At 42.0% G+C, this 25,807-nt stretch overlaps 1 protein-coding gene across 2 annotated transcripts in view; it reads right to left on the bottom strand.

Moving 5' to 3' along the window:
* The window catches only part of TMCC1 (transmembrane and coiled-coil domain family 1), a 136,136-nt gene extending 119,749 nt beyond the window's left edge, over positions 1 to 16,387 (bottom strand). The window contains exons 1-2 of one of the 2 annotated variants that reach the window (XM_081318642.1): positions 16,182 to 16,387; positions 2,879 to 2,934 (exon numbers count right to left, since the gene is read on the bottom strand). The gene's annotated coding sequence lies outside the window, so the exon portion shown is untranslated. The remainder of the gene's footprint in view (positions 1 to 2,878; positions 2,935 to 16,181) is intronic. The other variant, XM_081318643.1, reaches the window with a different exon arrangement.
* Positions 16,388 to 25,807: the final 9,420 nt, after the last annotated feature.

Raw genomic sequence — 25,807 nt, 5'->3', positions numbered from 1 at the left:
CTTGGAAGAGACCCGCAGTGGACCCCCCACTGGGCTAGCAGAGGCGGTGGCAGAGCAGGGCGAGGGGAGACCTGCTGGGCAGGGAAGAGGGAGGCCCGGGGCACCCCAAGACTGGCTGCCCCCACCCACACAGCAGGTAGAAAAAAGGCCCACTCACCTTTCCGGTCTTCCCGTCTCTTCCTCCGCTGCCATGTGCAGTCTGAAGAAGCAAAGAGGTTTGTGGGCAGTCCCACAAACCAAAGAAGTTCAACCAATCAATTCAAACTTCGCAAGTTTTTTTTGTGAGAAGTTTGAATTGATTGATTGAACTTCTTTAATCCCACTTTTTTTCAGAACTGCACATGGAAGAGGAGGACTGGGAGCCGCAGGAGATGGCTTAAAGAGCCGCATGCGGCTCCGGAGCCACGGTTTGCCGACCCGTGATCTAGATGCTTCATGCAAAACTGCTAGATATGTGCAAGAAAGTGACACAACTGTTAGGCATTGTGTGTAGCAGAACGCTCTATCCTGATTCTTCCAGTGGCACTCTGCCACACATGGTTGAAGCAGTTTTCCTTACAATGACAAGAAAATGGGGGAAGCAGCATTTTTCTGGCCATCTTTTCCTTTTACCAAGCTTGGAGTGTCACAATGACTAGGGCGTGGAAAAGAAGTGAAGAGAAATGAAGCAACAGTACCGCTTGAAGTGTAGTAGCTTGCCTGAAAAAGCTGCCTCTTGGTTTGACTACAGCTTCCATCACCTCACTGCCATAGATCAGACTCTACAGATAATCTGTAGAGTAGTTCTGACACTTGTTTTACTATAAATCTGTTTCTAATTCAAAGATCAGGTTCTGATACATAGCTATACACGGGTGAAAACGTGCCTCCTCTCTCAGCTCCAGCCTCACCCCATGTTATGAAAAATTCTGGTGGATGTTTATTCTACAAACAGGAAATCCTCTAATTGCTTTCCTTAAATTATCCTTAAAATTCCAATGAAGATGTAAAGACAGTAGCACTTGCTGGCTTCATTACTGAGTCTAACAGGAGACATCAAATTATGCTTGCATATTTTTATGTCACTTCATAGCCTGAAGGAAAGACCATTAAAGCAACTGTTGGGATAAACTCTTACTGTGAATAGGAGCAGAGGTCTTGACCTTATCCATCCAGAAAAACTAGAATATGAAGCCATTGTTTGTTGTTAATGATGTCTTCAGGTAGATGAAACCAGTATTCAATTTTTGTACATTTATTTAATTCATTTGTTATGTTAACAGCTTAGATAATCAAGTCATTGACTCAAATTAGCCATACCTGTAGGCAGAGTCAGCAAGTTTACTAGGACAGGTTTACTGCTAAGCCAAAATGGCAGTACAAGTGGATCTAATTTAGAATTTTAAGGACAAATTTGTTCCTTCAGGAAGTTCAGGCAGGAGAAACAGACAAACAGTATAAGTAGAAAAAAGAGCCAGGCAAAGCTAAAGCAAAACTGCTAAAAAGGAAACTTACTTGAAGCAGTGAAAATTACCTAAAGATCCACACATTTAGTTTACTCTGTAAGATCACATGCAAAAAACTTTATAAAATGATAAAACATTTTGCATAAAGTTTTAAATCTTGACAAAATGCAGTTTTAAGATATATCCATAAATATACTTATATTGGAGAAAATATCTAATAGTTCATGTGATTATGATGGCCAAAATGGCTGTGTGATATTATATGCAGCCAATTTATTTACAAAGATTGAAATGAGCTTTCTGCAGAATCCCTAAGGTGTTTATAGGTGAGTAACAGGACTGTCACAGTACTAAATTCTCTATTTACCTACCATCAGCTATAAATACTTTGTGAACGCAATACGGTTTGTCACTTTGTATTGAGGCCTTAGTCAGATTTAGATCAGAAATAGGCAATCTTCATTTCCCAAATATCTACAAATAGCTTAATATTGAACTCCAGAAATTAAGCCTCAAAATTGTCTGATAATTGACTGGTTTTCAAATTGTAAAAATGGTAATAGAAAGACTCATTTCCATACTTAAATCTATCCCCACCCATTTCCAAAGTACCAAAGTAACACAGTCAAAATTTTGTGACAACAATAACTGAATTTAATTTTTTTAAAATTTCGGGACAGAGTTGTTTAACAGCGGGAATGGAAGTGGTTTAACTATCAGATGCTTTCTGCATCCATTCTAACACCTACAACTTCCAAACTCCTAAAAAGATAAAATAGACCAACATCTGTAGCTCTACTCTTTCTAGTACCTCACTAAGGATTTTCAGCAGATAAAGAAGTTAAACTTCTTTGCATCTTTTGCTCATCACTGACTCAAGAATTATTATATGGTAACATTTGATCATTAGACAGCATGAAAATCATACATATTTATAGCTAATTACATCTTTTCAGCATGCTTCTTCAAAATGCCACTTAATATTTTTTAAACAAACTTATTTCTTCCTTATGAGTATAGCAAAATGTTTCACTATCTTTTGTAAAAAAAAGGCTAATAGTACTCAAATAAACTGGTAACATGTAAAATGGTCACAGTTTTCAACATTATAAAATTCTAAGTTGCCAAGAAAATACCAGATTTCCTGATTAATATAACAATTAAGAAGGCTTTTGAGACTAGATCTCCTTACACAGCACAGGCTGGAGAAAATGCATTATATTGTAGCTAACTAAGTAAGTAAACTAAGTAAATACTAGAGCTTGCTTAAAAAATGTCTTCCTGAGCGCTCATCTTTCCATCTGCCTTCTCAAATTCAGCATTTTCAATTTCTGTATATAAAAATACAGTATTTTTTCATATGAAGTTCTGTTCTCAATACTAATACAAATTATTCTGTGTTCTTAACTATAAATTAGGAAGTGACTTCTTACCTCCACCACTTATCCTTAAGCATGAACAGATGGTGGGGCTCCTCTTCAAACAGCAACTTGGGAATGAAAATAATAAAACAAATCTTAGAACAAAATTGCCCACATCAGAATAATGTGATTTATAGAATGCACTCAAATCATACATTGTGCAAATGTAAGTTCTAGCTCACCTCAGTATAGACACTAAAGCAGAGAACAGAAAAATACAATGATGCCTAGGCACCTGGTGCCATCTGCAATTTTTGGTTTTGCTGAATGCGAGCTCCCTTCACAATGCAGTATTTTGTCCCTGCAGCTAAACAATCTTGAAATGAACAGCCAGAATTGGTGAAATGCATTTGTTCAAGAGGTTTTCTTTGTGACTTACAGCACCACAACCAAAATGAACAGATCTATTTATGTTTTAAGCTGACTTTCAATTTTAAAAATAAAATTATTTAAATAGCTTACTATTCTAATTTCGTAGCAATATGAAAATAATTCAATTTTGGAAAACTAAGTAAAACATGTTGATATTGTAGGTTGCTCTCAGAATTTATTAAGCTGTAATGTTTTGGTGGAAAAGGAAATACACAACCTTTTGTATGGTCAGGGCCATACTTTTCATTATGAAGAGGCTACTAGACTAAGACATTATAACCATGTCATTGGTATGTTGTTCTCTCACAGTATAGAATATTCTGAGTTAGGAAGATGTACAAGGATATTTAAATTCCCCACATTTCTGCTAAAAACATCAGGCATTTGATTAAACATTTACTCATGCCAAAGAATAGTCCAACATGTTATTTGCAAATTTTATTCAATAATGTGATGTGTTTTATAGATGGGTACATGCTACATTACTGAGTTGACCATTATGAGATTTATTATTGATTTATCAAGGTATTAACAGTAATTACACATTATAAGGCATTTAAATATAATATACAATTATGCAATAATATATAAAATATCCTGACAGATCATATTTTTACCCACATTTCTTCTAAGAAACTTTGTGGGGCACACAGTTCCTAGACAAGTGTATGTTGTGACTCATTTAGATAGCCTGATTTAAGAGAATACTATTAATCTACTTTACATGGGTATATGAGAGTAATGACATGCAAAATAGTTTGAATACTCAAATATTAATAAAACTGTCTAATAGTTATAGCTTTATAACTGAAAATGAAATTTGACTCTGGGACATGGCAACAAAATTGATACTACTGAGGAGCCCCAAATTAAATTTATTTAGTAATATATGTATTTACATTCATCTTAATATAAACAAATCTAGTGAACACTATTTTTAACAACAAAAATAATAATAAAATTGGTTAATTTCTGTGCTACTTATTATCTAGTTATTATTTCATTGGAAGCAAAATAAATCTGGAGAAAAAGCTAAGAACCTGCTAATTTGGTGGAGCAGTGGGCTAATGCCTCCTTAAGTAACACCAGCTGCCTGCAATTAGTGCAGGTTCGAGTCCCACCAGGCTCAAAGTTGACTCAGCCTTCCATCCTTCCGAGGTAGGTAAAATGAGGACCCAGATTGTTGGGGGCAATAAACTGACTTTGTAATAATGCTGCTTGGGGGGGGTGAAAGCCCTAATAAGCAGGCATATACATAGAATGAAGGCTATTGCTAAGCACATTTGATTTGTGCTTAAATTGTAAGCCGCCCTGAGTCTTCGGAGAAGGGCGGGATATAAATGGGATTAAATAAAAAATAATTGAAAAACAGATTCAGAAGCCTGAGGGAATGTACAAAACCAAAAATATGCTTCATAAGGTAACTGATAATTACCGGTAATACTGTTCATTTACATATGGCTTACAAACATTTATAAAGATAAATATGTTTCCATATTATTACAAAAAACCTGAACAATCCAGTCCAAGCAAGCTACCTTTTTTCTAATGGAAAAGGAACAGACGTAAGGGAAACAATTCATAATGGACAGGCTATGCAATTATTATTTTTTGAAAACTTAAAAGTTCCAGAAGGTTATACTTGATATTTCTGTTCAACAGTGTATTTGCCGGCAGCTGTTGCTACTAACATCTGCTTCCAAGTTGGATAATTATGTTATCATTTAAATATTTATTTGAATTTGTTCACAGATATTCTGAATGTTATAGGAACAAGACAAAATGAGTAATATAAAAAATAAAGATACCAAGGTATAAATATCAAATTGTCTTCTAAGACTGAAGGATATAAATAAAAGTAAATTTATGAGGCATATATTAAACTAATTTAAGACATGTTCTGTATCTATGAATATACAGAATATTCATAACACAGAATATACAAATCCTAGCTGACTCAAACCGTCTGTGTTAAAGGTCCCCAAAATCAATTGACTTGCAATTGATGATTTTTATAACATCTTGCTTTTAGCTGGGAGTTTATTACCACATCACAATCACTCCATTATTTTTGGCTGGAAATCAAGTTTAAGGCAGAAAAAAAATTGAAGGGACAAAGGAAAACAGATAGGATTTGAAAAAAGGAAAAAGGGAAGTAGATACAATGAAAATGTAAGTGACTCCCTGCTTATTTCAACTGCTAATAATACGAAACAATTATTCTATTCTTTTTACACTCACATAAAATTGTATTGCATGTTCTACACTGTTCACTTTGTGTAATTTTGAAAGTGTTCTAATCCAGGGGTTCCTAAACTTTTTACCATCACACCTACTTTTAGCGTAATTTTAATGTACACAGCTCCCCTAAAAATCCAAAACAAAATGAATATAAATGAACAATGAAAGAAATACAACGCAAAAGATACATTTATTGTAACAACATAACCAAGAGGTTTTTCACACTTCCCTTGGACTCTGACTGCATCTCACCAAGGGAACTATATCTCACAGTTTGGGAAAGTAGGTTTTAATTTAACCATTATATTTTTAGATGTAAATAAGTGAGGTTGCTCAGTGATATTGCAGTAGTTCGTTTTCCCTCTCATCACACATGAAAAGAGGAACATTACTGAGGGCTAAAAGAGACATATAACTCTTGTGTGAAAGCCCTAATAAGCAGGCATATACATAGAATGAAGGCTACTGCTAAGCTTGTAAGCCGCCCTGAGTCTTCGGAGAAGGGCGGGATATAACTGGAATTTAAAAAAAAATATCCAGCTTTGTATTAGCAAAATTACATCTCACAGCAAATCCTGTTCAGGTTGATCACCATAGACAATTACAGTCAAAAATTAATAGTGAAAGCTTAGCTTTTTTCCTGATCCCTCATTCTCAGAGTAGGCTACAATTCCCTCATGAAACAATTTAAAAAGGAAATGTCCCTTCAGATACAATACCATTCATATGGTGTGAAAACAAGCCTTTTTTTAGTCATCAGTGCACCAGGATCAATACTGATAGTGCTAGAAAAGCAATAAAGTACAACATTCAAACGTGAGCAATATGTTTATCTCAATAAAATATTTGACAAGTTGCTGCTTCTGCAAACTTTTTCTACTGTCCCTTGACATCCAGTTGTTCTCAAAACATAAAAATTCATTTTTATATTAAATTATATTATTCATTCATAATTTATTATGCCCAAACCCACTGATGTCCTTGCCATTAGCAGAAAATGCTCTGTAATATAGGTATAACTATATTACAGGTATAACTAAAGTAGGTGAGAGTCCATACCTTCTCCATCTTAGCAAGAGGCATTATATGAAAGCCTAGACTTATACAAGTGGTATACAACACTATCTATGGACTCATCTAGCGTAAATTTTCTTTTCACTTATCACTTCACTTTTTACTTTTCTTTTCACTTATTTCCTGCATTTTGCTTATTACTTATTTCCCCCCCCCTGTATTTTGCATAACATTGGCAATCATAGAAAAGAATAACATATGCATATGCATGTATGAATCTCACTCCTGAATTTCTAGAGAGGTAGAAATAAACCATAGTCCCAGAAAAATTACCTTCCAATAATTACTTCAAATGCCTTTCTTAAGAGAGGAAATAAAATAGAAGTGATACCTGACTCTATGTCTTCTTCTCTACTATATTCCAAATATGGAAAATGAAGTCAGGTCTCAAGACTCATTTCTAACAATTTTCTGGCAAACACAATTGTTTTGGAACTAAAGTCAACTAAAATGTATTAATCCGTGATATTTCACATTTGTAGCAATTATTAAGGCACAAGCATAGGAAAACATGTTTCCTCCAACTTTTGATGATCCGAACCATAATCCAATTCTATTCCTAATTACACTGCAGGTCTCTGTAATAGAAAACAGAGACTTAATTATAAAGCAAGGCCTGAAATTGTTGAAAAACCTGAAAAGTATGCCACCATGGATTACATTTATAGTGCATCATCTTGGGGAATACTTCAAATTCACCTTCTAAAGTCCTCAACAACAAAATTAGACTCTTTTCTTAATTTTTGAAGCATAATTCCCTTCATTACCATGTTTAGCTGATATGTACTAACTGAACTGAAAGAAGTAGAATCACCCAATAGGATGGATGGCTATGCTTGTTCAGAGGATGAAATACATACAAAAAATACCGTAGAGAGTAAATTCCACATTTGGAATCAATAAAAATAGAAGCAGGGTGGATTTGATTTAAATCAACTCGATTTAAATCATAATTTTTAAAGAGCAACTGTCATCTCTGTCCTGCAGCGGCTCCTCCTCTGACCCGCTGTTGAATCATCGACCATCCCATTCACTTTAATGGGACGGCTGGTGATGCGGCAGTGACACAAGAAGGTGAGGGACATAGCGGGCAGCAGGTGAGTGGATGCCCGCTAACAAGTGCTGCCATGATGGGTCTGAAATGACAGGTGCTCTTTAAATGTAAGGACTCATTCTTGCTGGTAGTTAGAATCTTTAATATTATTATTTGCAAACAAAATGAAGGTTTCCTATTTAGAATAATAAGCTGTCAGGTTAGTAAAACAGCGATACCAGAACCGATCTTAGGTTAATAAGTTAATCACACATAGTTGGAGAACTACTCAAATTTTTTTATTTAATTAAAACATTTAGATCCTGGTACAGATGCATTGCTCTTCAAACAATCATAGAGTTTGTAGCGTACATAGATTTTCAAAACAATGGGATAAAGGAATATCCCTGAACTTTATGATTTATCTCATGGTTACTGTGAAATTGTGTGAATGCATCAATGCAGTGTATGTTATCTCAGCTTGCAGAGCTTGGATTCATTGAAGGAGTTTACCAAAAATGTAAATATTGCAGAATATACAGCCTCATGCTACATAACTAAGATCTATTTCATGCTGAATAAACTAAATGATTAATGTATCTTAAATAGAACACTATATTTGGATAGATTTTTACTCCAAAAGCGTTTTATTAAAATAAATTTGATAAAAATAAAAAAATATAATTTAAATAAAAAACCCCAATTTTTTTCATTTTTAAAAAAAATTATTATCCACCCTGAATAGAAGTGAAAATTGAACAGTCAACATAGTGATGCCTTTATAGACAAGGGATACTACGAGTAGATTAAGTGCCATAGCTCAAAAAGGATATTGTAGAAATAAAAAAATGTAAAAAAGAATTACTGGCACAATTAAGGAAGTATAGACGTTTCTATACTAGAAAAGATTAGAACATGCTGGGGCTTTGTGTCTGAATGAAGATAGCTGAGCCAAGACATATTACAAATACAGAAAATACTTTTGTAGAAATCTTTTCCAATCACATTTCAGACTGGATAATAATACCAAAAGACCACTGATCTTACTTGTAAATGGTTTAGGATGGAGGTAGTGTATCCACTCTGGCCATCCCTAATCTCGCTATAGCTTTTTGAAATCCTTTGATTATGGTATCCTTTTGGCCCAGTGGAGGTGGTTGGGATTGGGGTGTTTTTCAATAATTATCCTCCTTCCTCCCTCCAAGGCTGGTTCCCATTGATATTGACAGGAGAAAACATCCAGACATAAGCCTGTTTTGCATGGGTTTCACTCTCTCCCTGCTTCTATTTAACATGTATGTGAAACCATTGAGAAACTGCATGTCAGTGCAGGGTCAAATATCATGTATACACTGATGATACTCAGTTATACCTCTTTACTTGTAGGCTGTCGAAGATGCCATCAAGTGCTTCCATAGTGTCTGGACACCGTATGGAGAAGAATAAGCTTTGGCTCAACCCTGACACAACTGAGTGGCTCTGGTTTTAAGGCTTTCCATCAAATGATTTCTCATAGTTAAGTCCAGGTAAGATAATATATCCCTAGGAAACATTCATGTACAATCTTGGAGTCTTCCTGGATATGCAGTTTCTTTTCAAGCAGGTGGCCAAGAAACCCTTTGCATATATATGTCATTATATTGGAATTATCTAGTTTATTTTGATAATATGATAGGCAGAAGGCACTATCAACAGCACATAATTAAGCAAAAATCTTACCTAGCAAAAGTTAAAACATTAAGGCAGTCTATAGAAGAACTTAAGGGATACAACTATGTATATTTTTGTGTATGCAGTGCATAAATATATGCACAATCCTCTTTGTTCAGCTTTCTTTCCTATGCCATCCGTCTGGTAAACTCACAAGGTTCGTTTTTCTCGCCATGCACATGTATACATAATCCAAACTAGACCGTGTTGTTTCTCTGTGTCATATAATATATGTGGGTATATGCATAATTTTGTATTTATTTTTGTCATATTTATGTAGCGTATATTGGAGGTGATGACCCCGAGAGCTGTATGCAACAACATTTCATTCTAATGTATGCCAATCAGTGTACATTCAAAGTGATAATTAAGTTATTCTATTCTATTCCAATTTCTGTTTCAAGCAAATAATCATCTATAAGAAAAATCAGCCAACAAAGCTATCCATGGGGGAAAAAACCCCTCTCAGAAACACATCTACCGTATTTACATACAATTAACTTTTAATGTTGCTTTGTTGTTTGACTTAAGTTTGCAGAAAGGAAAAATAAATAATTTATTTTTTTTACAAAAGAAAGTGCACTGGAAAGAAATCTCAAACCATTAGATAGAGAAATGCCTTTTTTCCTGATCTTATTTTATTTAGAGGCTATGATATTAAAGTGAATCCACTGCTGTTGCTTCTTTTCTGGGCTTAACTTTATGGCTGCCTGCGTAGAAAGGTCAGCCATCACAAAGTATTGCTGTTATTTGCCTGATGGGAATTTTAAACTTTAAAAATGTTTTATTTAAAAATAATAATAATAATTCCTTCAGGCATTCAGCATGGACTAGCACTGTCTCTTGTTTCAAATTTCCACTTTTCTCACCTCAAAATATTCTAGAGTTTTATTCCACTGGAAGGTTCCTAACTCCATATTCCAACTCAGAACATTCAGAGCAGAGCTATTTTGTTTCAAGCTACAAACAAAAAAATATGCATAATTCTACCAAATTAATTTTATCAAACCACAATTAACAAAAAGATATCAGATCCCATCAAAGCACTCTTTATTTTTGAAAGAGCAATAAAAAGATATACCGTATTTTCCGGCGTATAAGACGACTGGGCGTATAAGACGACCCCCTACATTTCCTGTTAAATTATAGGGTTTGGGCTATACTTGCCGTATAAGACTACCCCTCTTCCAACGCACACCAAATAAAAATTAAAAAACATCAGATTTGATTTTAATATGGTAATTTTAATTCAAATGCTTATGACATGCAGGTGCTTAGTAGGAAAACTGTCACTTATAAACATAAGGCTGTTTGTCATCAAACATGTAAACATAAAACAGTGCAAGTGGATTAAATAATAATAATAATAATAATAATAATAATAATAATAATAATAATAATAATAAGAAGAAGAAGAAGAAGAAGAAGAAGTAGTAGTAGTAGTAGTAGTAGTAGTAGTTGGAGGGGACCTTGGAGGTCATCTAGTCCAACCCCCTGCTAAGGCAGGAAACCCTATACCATTTCAGACAAATGGCTGTCCAGTCTCTTCTTAAAAACTTCCAGTGTTGGAGCATTCACCACTTCTGGAGGCAGGTTGTTCCACTGGTTAATTGTTCTGTCAGGAAGTTTCTCCTTAGTTCCAGGTTGCTTCTCTCCTTGACTAGTTTCCATCCATTGCTTCTTGTCCTGCTTTCAGGTGCTTTGGAGAATAGCTTGGCTCCCTCTGCTTTGTGGCAGCCCCTGAGATATTGGGTCACTGCTATCATGTCACCCCTCACCCTTCTCTTCGTTAAACTAGGTAAAGGTAAAGGTTCCCCCGCACATGTGTGCTAGTCGTTTCCGACTCTAGGGGCCGGTGCTCATCTCCGTTTCAAAGCCGAAGAGCCAGCGCTTGTCCGAGGACGTCTCCGTGGTCATGTGGCCGGCATGACTAGACGCCAAAGGCGCACGGAACGCTGTTACCTTCCCACCGGAGTGGTCCCTATTTTTCTACTTGCATTTTTACGTGCTTTCGAACTGCTAGGTGGGCAGAAGCTGGGACGAGTAACAGGCGCTCACTCTGTTACGCGGCACTCGGGATTCGACCCGCCAAACTGCCGACCTTCTGATCGACAAGCTCAGCGTCCTAACCCACTGAGCCACCGCGTCCCTTTTCGTTAAACTACACATACCCAATTCCAGCAACCGTTCCCTATTTTCCTAATTCACTTTTTCACTTTTCCTAATTCACTCTAAAGTTTTCCCTGCGCAGAGCCTTACGTAAAACCAGCTGCCTGCAATTAGTGCAGGTTCGCATCCCACCAGGCTCAAGGTTGACTCAGCTTTCCATCCTTCCAAGGTAGGTAAAATGAGGACCCAGATTGTTGGGGGCAATAAGCTGACTTTGTAATAATGCTGCTTGGGGGGGGTGAAAGCCCTAATAAACAGGCATATACACAGAATGAAGGCTATTGCTAAGCACATTGATTTGTGCTTTAAATTGTAAGCCACCCTGAGTCTTCGGAGAAGGGCAGGATATAAATGGGATTTAAAAAAAAAAGACCAAATGGGAGATCTGCTCCAGGTTTTCCAGCCAGCCCGCCCAGTTCCTGAGTCAAATGTGTCCTTAGAGCTAAGCCGCTGCTCTGGCTGCTGCCTTCCCCACCTGCCTTTCAAGTTGGGATATACTACAGCTGCTCTTCAACTTTAGAAAGAAAGACGCCCAGACCCCAAAAATCACAGACTGCAGCTTCTTCTCCAATTGGTCCCGCTTTCCCTGCGCAGACTAAATGGGAGATCCGCTCCAGGTTTTCCAGCCAGCCCTGTCCCTAAATTTTCAGCACCCGGCGTATAAGACGACCCCTGACTTTTGAGAAGATTTTCATGGGTTAAAAAGTAGTCTTATACGCCGGAAACTACGGTAATTATAACCTTAGATATATCTTTAGTAGAATAGATATCCTTTTAACTTTCCAATGAAAATTGGTACAATAAATTAAACAAATATATAATAGTAGACTCAACTGAAATAACTATTCAGAAATACTAAAAGTTGTATCTCATATCTGCTCTTCCATTTTAAATCCAAGTATAAATGGAATAGAATATAAAGTTTATTTCTTCACACTCTTGCTTTAAAAAATTTGAAAAATTACCAAAAAGCTTCATGAAAAATTTTAATTTAATAATTATTAATAAATTATTGATTTAATAAATTATTGATATTTATGAAATGTTTAAACTGCTTCCATCTTGAGGCTTTAAAAGTCTTATAAACATAAAAATCATACATGAAATTGTAAAAAATCTGAAACTAGGGTACATAATTGGAATTGAAATCTATAGTAGTGTATGATGATAATGTCAGTAAAGATTTTTGTGTGCGAAATCATACTATATATCCAAATCTTTTTAAGAAAAACTATCTTGTCTGGCAAAGATAAAGAAATGCAACTGATACAAAATAAGTACAATCTATTTTTGAAATTATGTTTCATGTATTTTTGATCATGGATGCCTGGACAAGTCCTTGCAATTTTCTTGTAAGGTTTTTTTCAGAAATGGTTTGCCATTCCTTCTTTCCTAGGGCTGGGAGAGAATAACTGACCCCCAAGTCATCCAGTTAGCTTTGTGCCTAATGAGACTAGAACTCACAATCTCCCAGGCTTCTAGCCTGATGCCTTAACCACTACACCAAACTGGCTATCAACTTTTAGATATGCATATCTAAATAACGTACTCTGCATATAACCAGCAGATAGAGCATGTAGTCAGTTAAGAGTCTTCCTCTGTTTTTTTTTCTGATTAAAGTTTTTACAGTAGAATATGTTTCGGGTTTTCTTTCTTTTACCTGTTGTGCACCATGCGTCAAATGAACCACGGTTCATCGACTTCTGATAAGGAGGTTTTTTATTTACTCCTTTGACACAGAATTGCAATGTAAGTATATTCCAATTAATCTCAAAATTAGTTGTGTTTAATTAAAAGTAACTGCATCTTATTAAGAAAAATTGACATTACATTTGAGGGAAGAAATGACTTCATAATATTTTTATGCTGTTACTTTCTATTACCCTACTTATTGCTCTATCAGAGGAAGACAAAATTTGAATTAGAAATTATATAAAAAGCTTCATTATCTAAGTCTTTTAATTGAGACTCTTTACTATTGAGAAGCATTACTATTCCTCTTTACTATTAATTGAGAAGCATTAATAGACCTGATTTAACTGACCTATCAGGTTCCTTTTTTAAATGTCTATGGAAAATATATTGGGGAAGTTAGATATTCTAGTTAAACTACAGACATATATACTAAGATTGCACTCAGTTCAATATATAGTTTGAAGCATGCATGGGAATACAAGGAGCAGCTGTCAGCAATGACTTCAACCAAACATATCATTTATAAGCAACAAGTTATTCGATGCTATTCATCAACCACAGCTCAGTAAATTTAATTTTATTTGAAGAGATTCCTGACAGATACATATACACGTGCTCCAAAGCAAATTTTGCTCTTTGAATTTGTACCTCTTCTTAGCTATAATACATACAGTATTATTCATGCTTCAAAAGCTAATACACATTTTTTCTGAAATACAGGAATACGCCTCTAATAGTTACACTACTGAATGAGATCAAAGGTTCTTATAATTAGTACAGCATCTCATCCAAGCCTATGCACATATTATAAAAGTAATCATTACTTCCTTTTACTACTCCATGGACAGCACATTAGTAGTCATACTCATCAGGACATGGAGATTACATAATTATAATAAACAATATAAAATATAATTATATAATGACATGTAACCATCACATGTTGAGACACCAACTAAAAATATATGTTTTATATTTTATATGCTATTCTGTCCACACTTTTAGTTCTAAAATTAAATGTTGTGGTGCGATGAGGGGAATGTCCTAACTAGAACCATGCCACAGGAGAAAGTGATAAACTCAGCAGGAATGCAATCTATAGTAAATTAATAATTGTGATTTTTAAAAGTGCTTTCTCAAAGAACAATTCATGCACCTTGTCAGTTCGGCAGGATCAAATTCTGTTTCCACTGTATGAATTACTAGAAGAGTTGAACCACGTAGATCAGACATGTCAAACGTGCGACGTACTGAGACTTTTCCCCCATTGCCGGCAATGGAGTGGGCACGTTTTCAGTATGATGCATCCGGCCCGTGGGCTGGCAGTTTGACATGCCTGATGTAGGTCATGATGAAGTGATGGAATACCTTGTTTTCATTTTAGGAAGTACAAAAAGATGACTAATACCTCCCAAAGGGAAGGGGGGAGGGGAATTTACCTATACAAAATAGGTAAGACAGAAGACAGAAAAAAATACTTTACTTCCTTCAATTACTGCACACTGATTCCTGATGTAACTAAGAGATAAATGTTACAAGGCTTCCCAGAACATTCATGGTCAACAGGAGTTTTAACTTTTCAATATTTTGGAAGATTAATATTCCTTAGTTTCCTCATATGTTTGTATGCTTTTCTGAAATTGGATTAAAAAAAGCTAATGAAGACTCTAGCACATTAAAGTATGTAAAGTTCTTCAAACTGACTATTCTGCCAATTTAGGGAAAATACAATTTTCAGTTCTAATAAAACTGTCTATGAAATACTCCATTTGTTTATGTCCACAGAACTCTTAGTAATTTTTAAATTAGATAACGATTAGTTAGGATGCACTACTGTAACTCAGAGGGCCACACCCTCTGAATTACATGTCAGGGACCACATTCCAAAAGTAGTAAATGGAATAAGGACAAAAAGTAAATTTAAGAAATATGATTGGATATAATTAAAATACAATAAACATTACTCTCCATTTATAAATGTTAAATCTTTTGCATTTTGTCTTTTACTTGTATTGGATAACAACTTTTGAAGATCAGGGCCAAATATATGTATGCAGAGCAGGCATTTCCCTAGATTTAGTTTTTGTGACACTTTTTTAAAAGCAGTCATTCAATCATATTTTCAAATTATATCAGCATAATTCCTATTGCATTGTATTGTTGTTTCTTGAAGATTCTATTTAAAAACCTGCACTTATTTTTATTTTTAAAAGGGCAATACAGCTTTTTTTGGAAGAAACAATCACCAAGAAAGAATTGGGATTCTCCTCCAGAAGTTAACTTTACTAAAAAGAGCAATTTTAATTGGTCACACAGAGCAAAATTAAAGACAAGCTCATCCTGCGAAGTCGGATATGCTGTTATCAAATTAAGGATGCTGTACGTAACCCCAAACACCCCAAAATTAAGCTAACTCAATTCAGAAGACGACCTCCCGCAAAACAAAGGCGGCAAAAATTAAACCAGCACCCCGAAAAACACAGGCACCGTTGAGAACTGATTTCTAAAACGGATCGTTGCTAGCAAAAGCTTCAAGTCTTCTTCTCTCTCGCCCACCCCCACCCCCCCAGCTCGTTGACATTTGCAATCGTTTTCACGCTGCCAACCGAACAAATGCGAAGCCGGGAGAAGGAAACCATACATCTGCCCCGAGCCCTTTTGAAACCGTGCCGGTGCGCGGTTCGGAAAGCGGGCAAGTCCGCAAAACCCAGCCGCTCCAGGGAGCGAAACTCTTCCCCGCGATTTCTTCCGCCTTCCACCCGAGGGACAAAGCCGCGTCTGCGGAAAGCCGAGAAAGCTCCAGGCTGCGAGCCTGGATCCCAAAACCCGGGGAAGAGGGGAGGGGGGGGCGCGATCAACGTGAACCTCACGGAGAGCAGGTAGGCGGCAAGCCAGGCCAAGCCAGGGAAAAGGGGAGCACCGGCGGACGAAGCAAAGTGGCCGCCGGCTGGGCTCGGGTGGCTGCCGGGGCACCCGCGTCCCAAAGGCAAGGGCTGAGAGGCGCCGCCTGCGCCCACTTACCGGCTGGGGGAGTCGAAGGAGGCAACGCCCCAGCAGCTCCTGTAAGGGCGGCGTCGACGGCGGCGGCGGCGGCGGATCCTCCATCCCCCGGCTCCAAGCGCCGCCACAAACACTTTTTTTTCTCCTCCTCCTCCTCCTCCTCCTCCTCCTCTTCCTCCTTCCCGCCAGCCACTGCCTCTTCGAGGCAAAGGCAGGAACGTCGCCTAATTGCGCAAGAGGTCGCCCGCCGCACATACACATTAAGACCCGCCTGACGTCACTTTTGCGCGTAGCGAGGGGGAGGAGGGGGCAGCCAGGCGAGCGCGAGCGAGTCGACCCGCCCATCTCGGCTGGGGATTGGAGGAGAAAGCGGAGACGGGGCGGGGAGAGAGAGAGAGAGAGAGAGAGAGAGAGAGCGAGAGCGAGAGATAGAGAAAACGTCGCAGGACTGCGGTAGAGAAAAAAAAGGCGGACCTCCCTCGTCGACTTCCTGCGACGGATCTGAACTCTATGGTTTGGAGCGGAGCTTCCTCTTGGATGCGGTTGCTAAGGGATCGGGCGTACGCTTGGCTGGAGGCTTCAACCCACGTGCTCCTCGGCGTTGTTGTTTTGTCTGGGACTAGGAGTTTTCCGTAGTCGCCGCCGTCGCTTAGGTTTCAAATATTTTAAATATAAGTCCCATAATAAAAAAAATATTTTAGCGTTAATTCGGCATTTCATTTCCTCATTTTCCTTTAAGTGAATTAGAGCGAGAATTTTTGGAGAGCAGGGGAATGGAAGAAATGTAATATTAAGTCGGTAATTGTGTATATCTGCAGATATCTGAACGACCCTATTTTCTTTGGAAAAGGAAAGAGTGCACCAAACGATGCAGTCGTTTGTAGATAATAAAAGAGTTGCCCCAAAATGCAACAGTATTTATCAATAGTATTCATCAATTCTTTATTTCCAAATCCACCTGGAACAAGATAGCACAGAATAACTGAGTTGGAGAAGGGATCTTGGAGGTCTTCTAGCTCAAGCAAGAAGAGACCTGTATCATTCCGGACAAATGGCAGTCCAAGCTCTTTTTAAAAATCCAGTGATGGAACATCCACAACTTCTGGAGGCAAGCCGGTCCACTGATTGTTCTCAGTGTCAAAAAATTTCTCTTTAATTTTAGGCTGGATCTCTATGACGAACATTCATCCATTTCTTGTCTGCCTTCGGGTGCTTTGGAAAATAGGTTGAACTATTCTCTGCAACTCATCAAATTTTGGAAGACTGCTATCATGTCGCCCTTAGTTCTTCTCTTATGTTAGTCACTAGACATACCCAGTTCCTGCAATCGTTCATCATACTTTTCAGCTTCCAGCCCCCATAATCATCTTTGTTGCTCTTTGCACTCTTGCTAGAGTCTCAACGTCTGTTTTGTATCATGACAACTAAAACTGGATGAAATATTCCAAGAGTGGTCTTACCAAGGCTCCCAGTTGCCCTCCGGGTGAGATTCAAGGTGCTGGTGATGACCTATAAAGCCCTAAATGGCGAGGGTCCGGGATATCTGAGGGAACACCTGCTGCTGGCATCAAGCTCCCGCCAGTAAGAGATTGCCGGCGGACAACACCCAGGGATAGGGCCTTCTCAGTGGGTGCGCCTGCCCTTTGGAACCAGCTGCCAGTGGAGCTTAGGACTGCCCCTGACCTCCGTTCATTCCGCCGGGACCTGAAGACCTGGCTCTTTGAGCTCTCTGGCCCAGGCTGAGAATTTTAATTTTAACTGGGGTTTTATTTGTTCAGGGACGGATATAATTTTTAAATTGTTTTTAACTTGTATTTTTTGTTTTAATCACCCTGTAAACCGCCCTGAGTCCTTTGGGAAAGGGCGGTATATAAATATAATAAAATAAATAAATAAATAAAGTGGTACTTACACTTCACATGTTCTTGATACAATCCCTGGACTGGATTGGCTTTATTTTTTATTTTTTGCATCTTCAGCACACTGCTGGTTCATACTTGGTCCACTAGGTTGGACCTAGGACTCCTAGATCCCTTTCACAGTTGCTTCTGTTGAGCCAGGCACCAGTATCACCTTTTCTATAGAATACATTTGTTTTTTTCTTGCCTACTTGTCATGGAATTGTTGTGCAGAGGTCTCCTTGTGCTAGCAAGAAGTTGCACAGACAAGGAAGGGTACTGAGAGCAGTAAGAGTCACACAGTAACCACAAGAGTACACTGAGTTGTGAAAACAGAAAGTATTTTACTTCTGAGGTGGTGTAAAAACAAAAATGCACAGCCAAAAATAAACAGTCCAGGTCATACACAATAGCAACAGTCCAAGGAGTATTCCAAATACAAAGTCTTCTTACCGGTCCAGAGGTCAATACACAGTTGTTCAGGTTTATCACAGTAGTAAACCAACAGTACAGCAAAACAGTAATAGTAGAGAGAGCAGAGAATTCAGAGAGAAAGAAGCTACGTTCCTAGCTCCCTTTTATGGCCATGAGAACACTTACACACCCATTGGCCAATTAACATCTTAAAGTCACAACATCATGGTTTATATATTTCAAACCCAACTATGTAGGCTATCACCATATGCCTAACACTACTTTTCTCACCACTGAACTGCATTTTGTTGAATAGACCCCAGTGTTCAAGTCTGTCAAGATCCTTCTGAATCTTGAGCCTATCTTCTAAGGCAGGGCATTTCAACCTTTTCACCGATTGTACCACTTTCAGAATATGGCAATATTCAAGTACCACCAGTCACCTAGCAAGGTGTCAAAAACTTGACCAAAAAAAGTAATAAAGTATAGATAGTCCTCACCCCCCTTTAATATCATCTCTTCCCCCACCCCCTTTAATATCATCTCTTCTCCTACCCCCTTTAATATCATTTATTTTATTTTATTTATTTAATTGAATTTATATACCGCCCTTTCCCGAAGGACTCAGGGCGGTTTACAGGGTATTTAAAACAAGAAATACAAAAGTTAAAAACAATTAAAAAATTATATCAATCCCTGAAAAAGTAAAAAAAAAACAATTAAAATTAAAATTAAAATTCTCAGCCTGGGCCAGAGAGCTCGAAGAGTCAGGTCTTCAGGTCCCGGCAGAATGAACGGAGGTCGGGGGCAGTCTTAAGCTCCATGGGAAGCTGGTTCCAGAGGGCATGTGCACCCACTGAGAAGGCCCTATCCCTGGGTGTTGTCCGCCGGCAATCTCTTACTGGCGGCACCCTGAGAAGACCCTCCCTGTGGGAGCGCACTGGACGAAGGGAGCTTGATGCCAGCAGCAGGTGTTCCCTCAGATATCCCGGACCCAAGCCATTTAGGGCTTTATAGGTCATCACCAACACCTTGAATCTCACCCGGAGGGCAACTGGAAGCCAATGCAGCTCGCGGAGTAGAGCTCCTATATGGTCTTCAAAATTGAGCCGGGAGTCAAGGAGGACGCCCAAGTTGCGAGCCCTATCAACGGGGGGTAACACCTCACCCCCCATCGTTAAAGGTGGAATGGTCTGGTTAACCCGAGATGCCGATATGCACAGCCACTCAGTCTTGGCAGGATTGAGACGAAGCCTGTTTCTCCCCATCCAGACCTGGACCGCCTCCAGGCAACGGGACATCACGGCGAGGGCATCGCTGGGTTGGTTCGGGGTGGAAAGAAAAAGTTGGGTATCATCAGCGTACTGATGATACCCCACCCCGAAATCATCTCTTCCCCCACCCCCTTTAATATAATCTCTTCCCTCACTCCCTTTAATATCTCTGTTCTGTACCAGCCTGCTACCGGCCTTGCAGAAAGGCAACCCCTGTACAAACGGCAGAGGCTGGAATACGTCTGCCAAATTTATTACACAAACAAACAACAAAACATGAAACAAGATACCGGAGCTTTGATCCTCTATCGGAGCGGTTGCTTTCAGCAAACCAGCCCTCCCCCAAACACTCCCTTTATAAGAGTTCAGGGCGTGGCCTCTCTTTGCCTCCTTCCGAGAAGTCCCACAGCCTTTCTCTGCTTGCTCCTACTTGACTGCCTCCTGCGTCGGGCGTCCTTGAACAGGGCCAGCTGTGGGTCATCTTCATCCACACTGTCGGGCTCGCACAGCTGGGTCTCCACCAAGTAAGAGGGGCCTGGCTGGGGGCTCTGCGGAGCCTCCAAGCCATCATCAGCAAGTTCTTCTTCAACACCCCCCTCCTCCCCCTCATCTGAGTCATCCGAGTCATCCGACCCAACTGCCGAACCCACAGGCTGACCCTGAATCACAACACTATCCCGCACCGCAGGGCCCTTCCCCCGGGGCTGCCGATCCGGATGCGGTCGGGATGGGAATTGTTCATGAAAAGCAGTCACCAACGCAGGGGCATGAACGGCGGTCGCGTCTTCCCAGGTGAAGTCCTCTGGTCCGTAACCTTTCCATTCAACCAGGTACTGGAAACGACCTTTCAGCCAACGGGAATCCCTGATGCTGGCGACCTCGTACTCGGGGGTGCTGCCTCCATCACGAGGTCCTGATGGGGGAGGTTCCGCTCGGCGGAGTGGACAAGCCGGTTGCTCGGGGACCAACAGAGACCGATGAAAGACTGGGTGCACGCGCAGGGAACGTGGCAGAGTTAAGCGATAGGCGACCGGATTGATGACAGCCTCGACTGGGAACGGTCCTAAATATCGGTGATCTAACTTTCTCACCGGCCGTGTTGACGGTAGGTTCCTGGTGGACAACCAGACCCGATCCCCCACCGATAGTGGAGGCGTATCCCGTCTTGACCGATCAGCAAACCTTTTGTAATCGGCCTTGGCCTTCTCCAACTGACGTCGCACCAATCGATGAATCGCCTGTAACTCTGCCATGAAGTCGTTCGCTGCCGGCTCCGGTGAGTCCACGGGAGAAAGGGGGAAAAACCGGGGGTGATAACCCACATTGGCCAAGAACGGTGTCATCTGTGTGGAGGTGTGCTGCAAATTGTTAAATGCAAACTCAGCTATGGCCAGATAGTCCACCCAATTGTTCTGCTGCAGATTGACGTAGCAGCGCAGATATTGTTCCAGGATACCGATGACCTTCTCGGTTCCCCCGTCAGTTTGAGGATGATGCGCGGACGAGAGGCAAATCTTGATATCCAACGCATGCATCAACTCCTGCCAGAAGCGGGCTGTAAACTGGGCCCCCCTATCGGAGACGACTCTATCAGGGAGGCCGTGCAGCCGATACACCTGCTGAATGAACATACGACTAGTGGCGCGGGCTGACGGTAAGCCGCGACAGGGGATGAAGTGCGCCATCTTGGTCAGCATGTCCACCACCACATACACTGTCGTGAAACCAGAGGATGGGGGTAAATCCGTCAGAAAGTCCATGGACACAGCCCCCCAGGGTCTTTTGGGTGTTAGCAAGGGCTGCAGTAATCCAGGCGGGGCCCCTGTCGCTGACTTGGCCTGCCTGCATGGGATGCAGGAGGTGACATAGGACTGGACGTCGTGTCGGACTCGGGGCCACCAGAAGGTACGGGAGACCAGGTTCAGGGTCTTGAACAGGCCAAAATGCCCCGCTGCCGGGTTATCGTGACACTGGCTGAGGATGAGTCCCCTGAGTGGCCCTCCCGGAACATAGAGCCGGTCACGATAATACAAGAGTCCATCCGTGACCGTCCAAGGAGAATCTGGCCTCACCTCCTCCTTCCGCTGAGCCACCCACACCTCCTGCTGCTGTGCCTCCCGTATCCGAGCCCGTATATCAACCGGCTCCCGTACTGCAGCAAAAGACTCGACGGGGATCACTGTCCTGGGCAGAAGCTTGTCTTCCACTCGGGTATATTCGGGCTTCCTGGACAGAGCATCCGCTCTTTGATTGTGCCCGCTTGGTATGTACCGAACCCGGAAGTCAAACCTCGCAAAGAAAAGAGACCACCGGATCTGGCGTTGGTTCAAATTCCGAGCGGTCTGCAGGCTTTCCAGATTCTTATGGTCCGTCCGGACCTCGATTTGATGCCGCGCTCCCTCCAGATGATGCCTCCAGGCCTCGAACGCCGCTTTGATGGCCAGCAGCTCCTTCTCCCAGATTGTATAATTGCGCTCCGAAGGGTTCAGTTTTCGTGAATGATACGCGCAAGGGAAAAGGGTACCGCTGGGCGTCGTTGCCTGGAGTAACACTGCCCCAATGGCAATGTCGGAGGCGTCCTCCTCCACGACAAACGGCCGTTGCGGGTCAGGATGCTTCAAGATGGGCTCCTTCATGAAGGCTTCCTTCAAAGTCTGGAAAGCCTGTTGTTCTGGTGCGTTCCACTGGAACCGAGTCTTCTTCTGCAGGAGCCGGGTGAGGGGGGCTGTCAAGGCAGCAAACCCAGGGATGAAAGTTCGGTAATAGTTGGCAAATCCAAGAAGTCGCTGAACATCCTTCACGCGACGCGGGGGTTGCCAACTCTGCAAAGACTCAACCTTACTCGGCTCCATGGCGATGCCCTCAGGAGAAATGCGGTGACCCAGGAAATCGATGGTCACCCGGTAGAACTGGCACTTCTCCAACTTGGCAAACAGCCGATGTTCTCGGAGTCGCTGCAGGACCTGATGGAGATGCTGATGGTGCACCTCACGCGACGGGGAGTAGATCAGGATGTCGTCCAAGTAGATCACGACAAACTGGTCCAACAAATCCCGGAAAATGTCATTCATGAAATGCTGAAACACAGCGGGGGCGTTGGTCAGGCCAAATGGCATCACCGTGTACTCAAAATGTCCATAGCGAGTACCAAACGCCGTCTTCCACTCATCACCCGGCTGAACCCTGATGAGGTTGTAAGCTCCACGCAGGTCCAGTTTCGTGAAGATCTTAGCCTCCCGGAGTCGGTCCAAGAGTTCGGGGATGAGGGGCAGCGGGTAACGGTTGCGCACCATGATGGCGTTGAGTTTCCGGTAATCGCAGCAAAGCCGTAATTCGCCCGACTTCTTTTTGACGAAGAGCACGGGTGCAGACACTGGCGAGGACGAGGGCCGGATGAAACCGCGAGCCAAATTCTTCTCCAGAAAGTCCCGCAATGCAGCCAACTCGGGCTCCGACATGGAGTACAAACGCCCCACTGGGAGAGGCGCATCAGGGACTAAATCAATGGGGCAGTCATAGGGCCTGTGCGGGGGTAATTGATCCGCCTCTGACTCGCTGAACACATCAGCAAAGTCGGACAGTTCGGGAGGCAAGGAAACCCCTGGGGAACCCTCCACCTGGCCGGCACAGATATGGCGGGAGTGGTCCACGCACTGCAAGCTTGGGAAGGTGACCAGGTTCTGTGACCAATAGATCTGTGGGTCATGCGCCCGGAGCCACGCCAGTCCCAAGACCACGGGGAAGTGCAGATCTGAGGTGATATAGAACTGGATGGCCTCCACATGGGAACTGATGGCCATACATAATGGTTGCGTGGCGGCCGTAATAGGCCCAGACAGGAGCACTCGACCATCGATAGTCTCCACTAACATGGGCGGATCCACCGGGCACTGGGGAACAGCCCATTTGGCCACAAATGCTGAGTCCATAAAATTTGTGGTGGCCCTAGAGTCAATTAAGGCATGGACTGGAATCCCCTCTGGCTTGCCAGGAAGGATCAGACGTGCCTCCAAAATCAAATGCCGTGGAGGTCCACAGGCAGCATCGGAAAGACGTCGCTCAGTGTTGTTGTGAGACGCCCGATCTATCACACCGTCTAGATCGGGCTCGGGGCGTTTCCCGACAGAAAAGTAGGGGACTTTCTCGGGGCAGGCTCGGTCACTGATGCCCGCTGTCGCTTCTTTGGGCAAAAAGCAGCCAAATGTCCAGGGTCCCCACAGTAAAAACACAACCCCCCCGATCGTCGTCTGTTCATTTCAGTCACCGATAGACGAGACCTGGCGGCACCCAGCTCCATTGGCTCCTCCCTTTGAACTGGGGGCTCACGCACAACAGGGGCGGCAGGGGTCTGTGGGGTGGCACGGCGACTCCTTCTCTGCTGCAACCGAGCATCGATCCGCAGGCAGAGATGGATCAGCCCATTCAGGTCTGAGGGAATATCCACACGGGCCAGCTCATCCAACATCTCCTCCGACAATCCATCCTGGAAGGCATCCACGAGCGCAGCCTCATTCCAGGCGGAATCCTGGCTAAGCAGCCGGAAATCGCTGATATAGCCCTGTAGGGGGCGTTGACCCTGCCTCAGAGCTTTCAGACGTCGAGTGGCAGTCTGCGTCTTAATAGGGTCCTCATACATCAGACGCATATGATCACAAAACCCCACAAAGTTGTCCAACAATGGGCTAGGTTGAGCCAGCAGAGGCGTGCCCCAACGAGCTGCATCACCCGAAAGAAGGCTTAACACAAACCCCACCTTATCCCGGTCAGTGGGGAAATCAGCTGCTCTCACGCTGATAAAGAGCTGGCATTGTCCCAGGAAAGCAGGAAACAGTTCTGGAGTGCCTGTAAATTTATCCGGCATTGCAACTTGGCATTTTCTCCTGGGTGGGGGTGCAGCATGAACCTGAGCTTGCAGTTGAGCCACCTGAGCTGCCAGCAAAGTAAGTTGCTGGGTGAGCTGGGCATTCTCGGCACGTAGCTGCTCCATAATATTAGTAAGGGGTGGGAGGCTGAAAGCAAACTGTTCTGTACCAGCCTGCTACCGGCCTTGCAGAAAGGCAACCCCTGTACAAACGGCAGAGGCTGGAATACGTCTGCCAAATTTATTACACAAACAAACAACAAAACATGAAACAAGATACCGGAGCTTTGATCCTCTATCGGAGCGGTTGCTTTCAGCAAACCAGCCCTCCCCCAAACACTCCCTTTATAAGAGTTCAGGGCGTGGCCTCTCTTTGCCTCCTTCCGAGAAGTCCCACAGCCTTTCTCTGCTTGCTCCTACTTGACTGCCTCCTGCGTCGGGCGTCCTTGAACAGGGCCAGCTGTGGGTCATCTTCATCCACACTGTCGGGCTCACACAGCTGGGTCTCCACCAAGTAAGAGGGGCCTGGCTGGGGGCTCTGCGGAGCCTCCAAGCCATCATCAGCAAGTTCTTCTTCAACACCCCCCTCCTCCCCCTCATCTGAGTCATCCGAGTCATCCGACCCAACTGCCGAACCCACAGGCTGACCCTGAATCACAACAATCTCTTCCCCCACCCCCTTTAATATCTCTTCCCTCACCCTCTTTAATATCATCTCTTTCCTCCAAGATAAAATGTAAGAGAATGAAAGAGCAACCTTTGCACAAGGAGAGGTTTTAACAAGTTGGTCCAAAAGCTCTTTCCTGGAACCATGTGGACTGCCTATATACGTCTCTTGAAGCTGAGCTAATGGATATTTTGCCTTTTATAAAACTATGCATGTTACATTTTACTCTGGAGAATGATAGATGTCAAATCTTCTGTTCAGAGGAAAAATTGGCTTTAAAAGTGGGGAAGAGACTTGCAGTGTATTCAGACAGAGCTCAAATCTGCCCCAGTGTTGTGGAAAAAGTATCCCACAGCAGGTCCTTCCAACAGAATGACCCTACATATTCATGGGTAATTATGGAAGGGATTGGACAGAAAGTGCTTTGGTTCAGCAAGTTGCAAGGCAAGGATCAATAGGAAAAGAGATTGGCAACATGTTTCGACCCATAATGCTAGCTCAGCGTTGTTTTCCCTGGCTGGGAGAGGCAGGCC

This window comes from Vipera berus, assembly GCF_964194415.1.
Source record: "Vipera berus genome assembly, chromosome: 2".
Lineage (NCBI taxonomy): Eukaryota > Metazoa > Chordata > Lepidosauria > Squamata > Viperidae > Vipera > Vipera berus.
The sequence above is the reverse complement of the archived record's forward strand: the minus strand, read 5'-3'. Positions and strand labels throughout refer to the sequence as shown.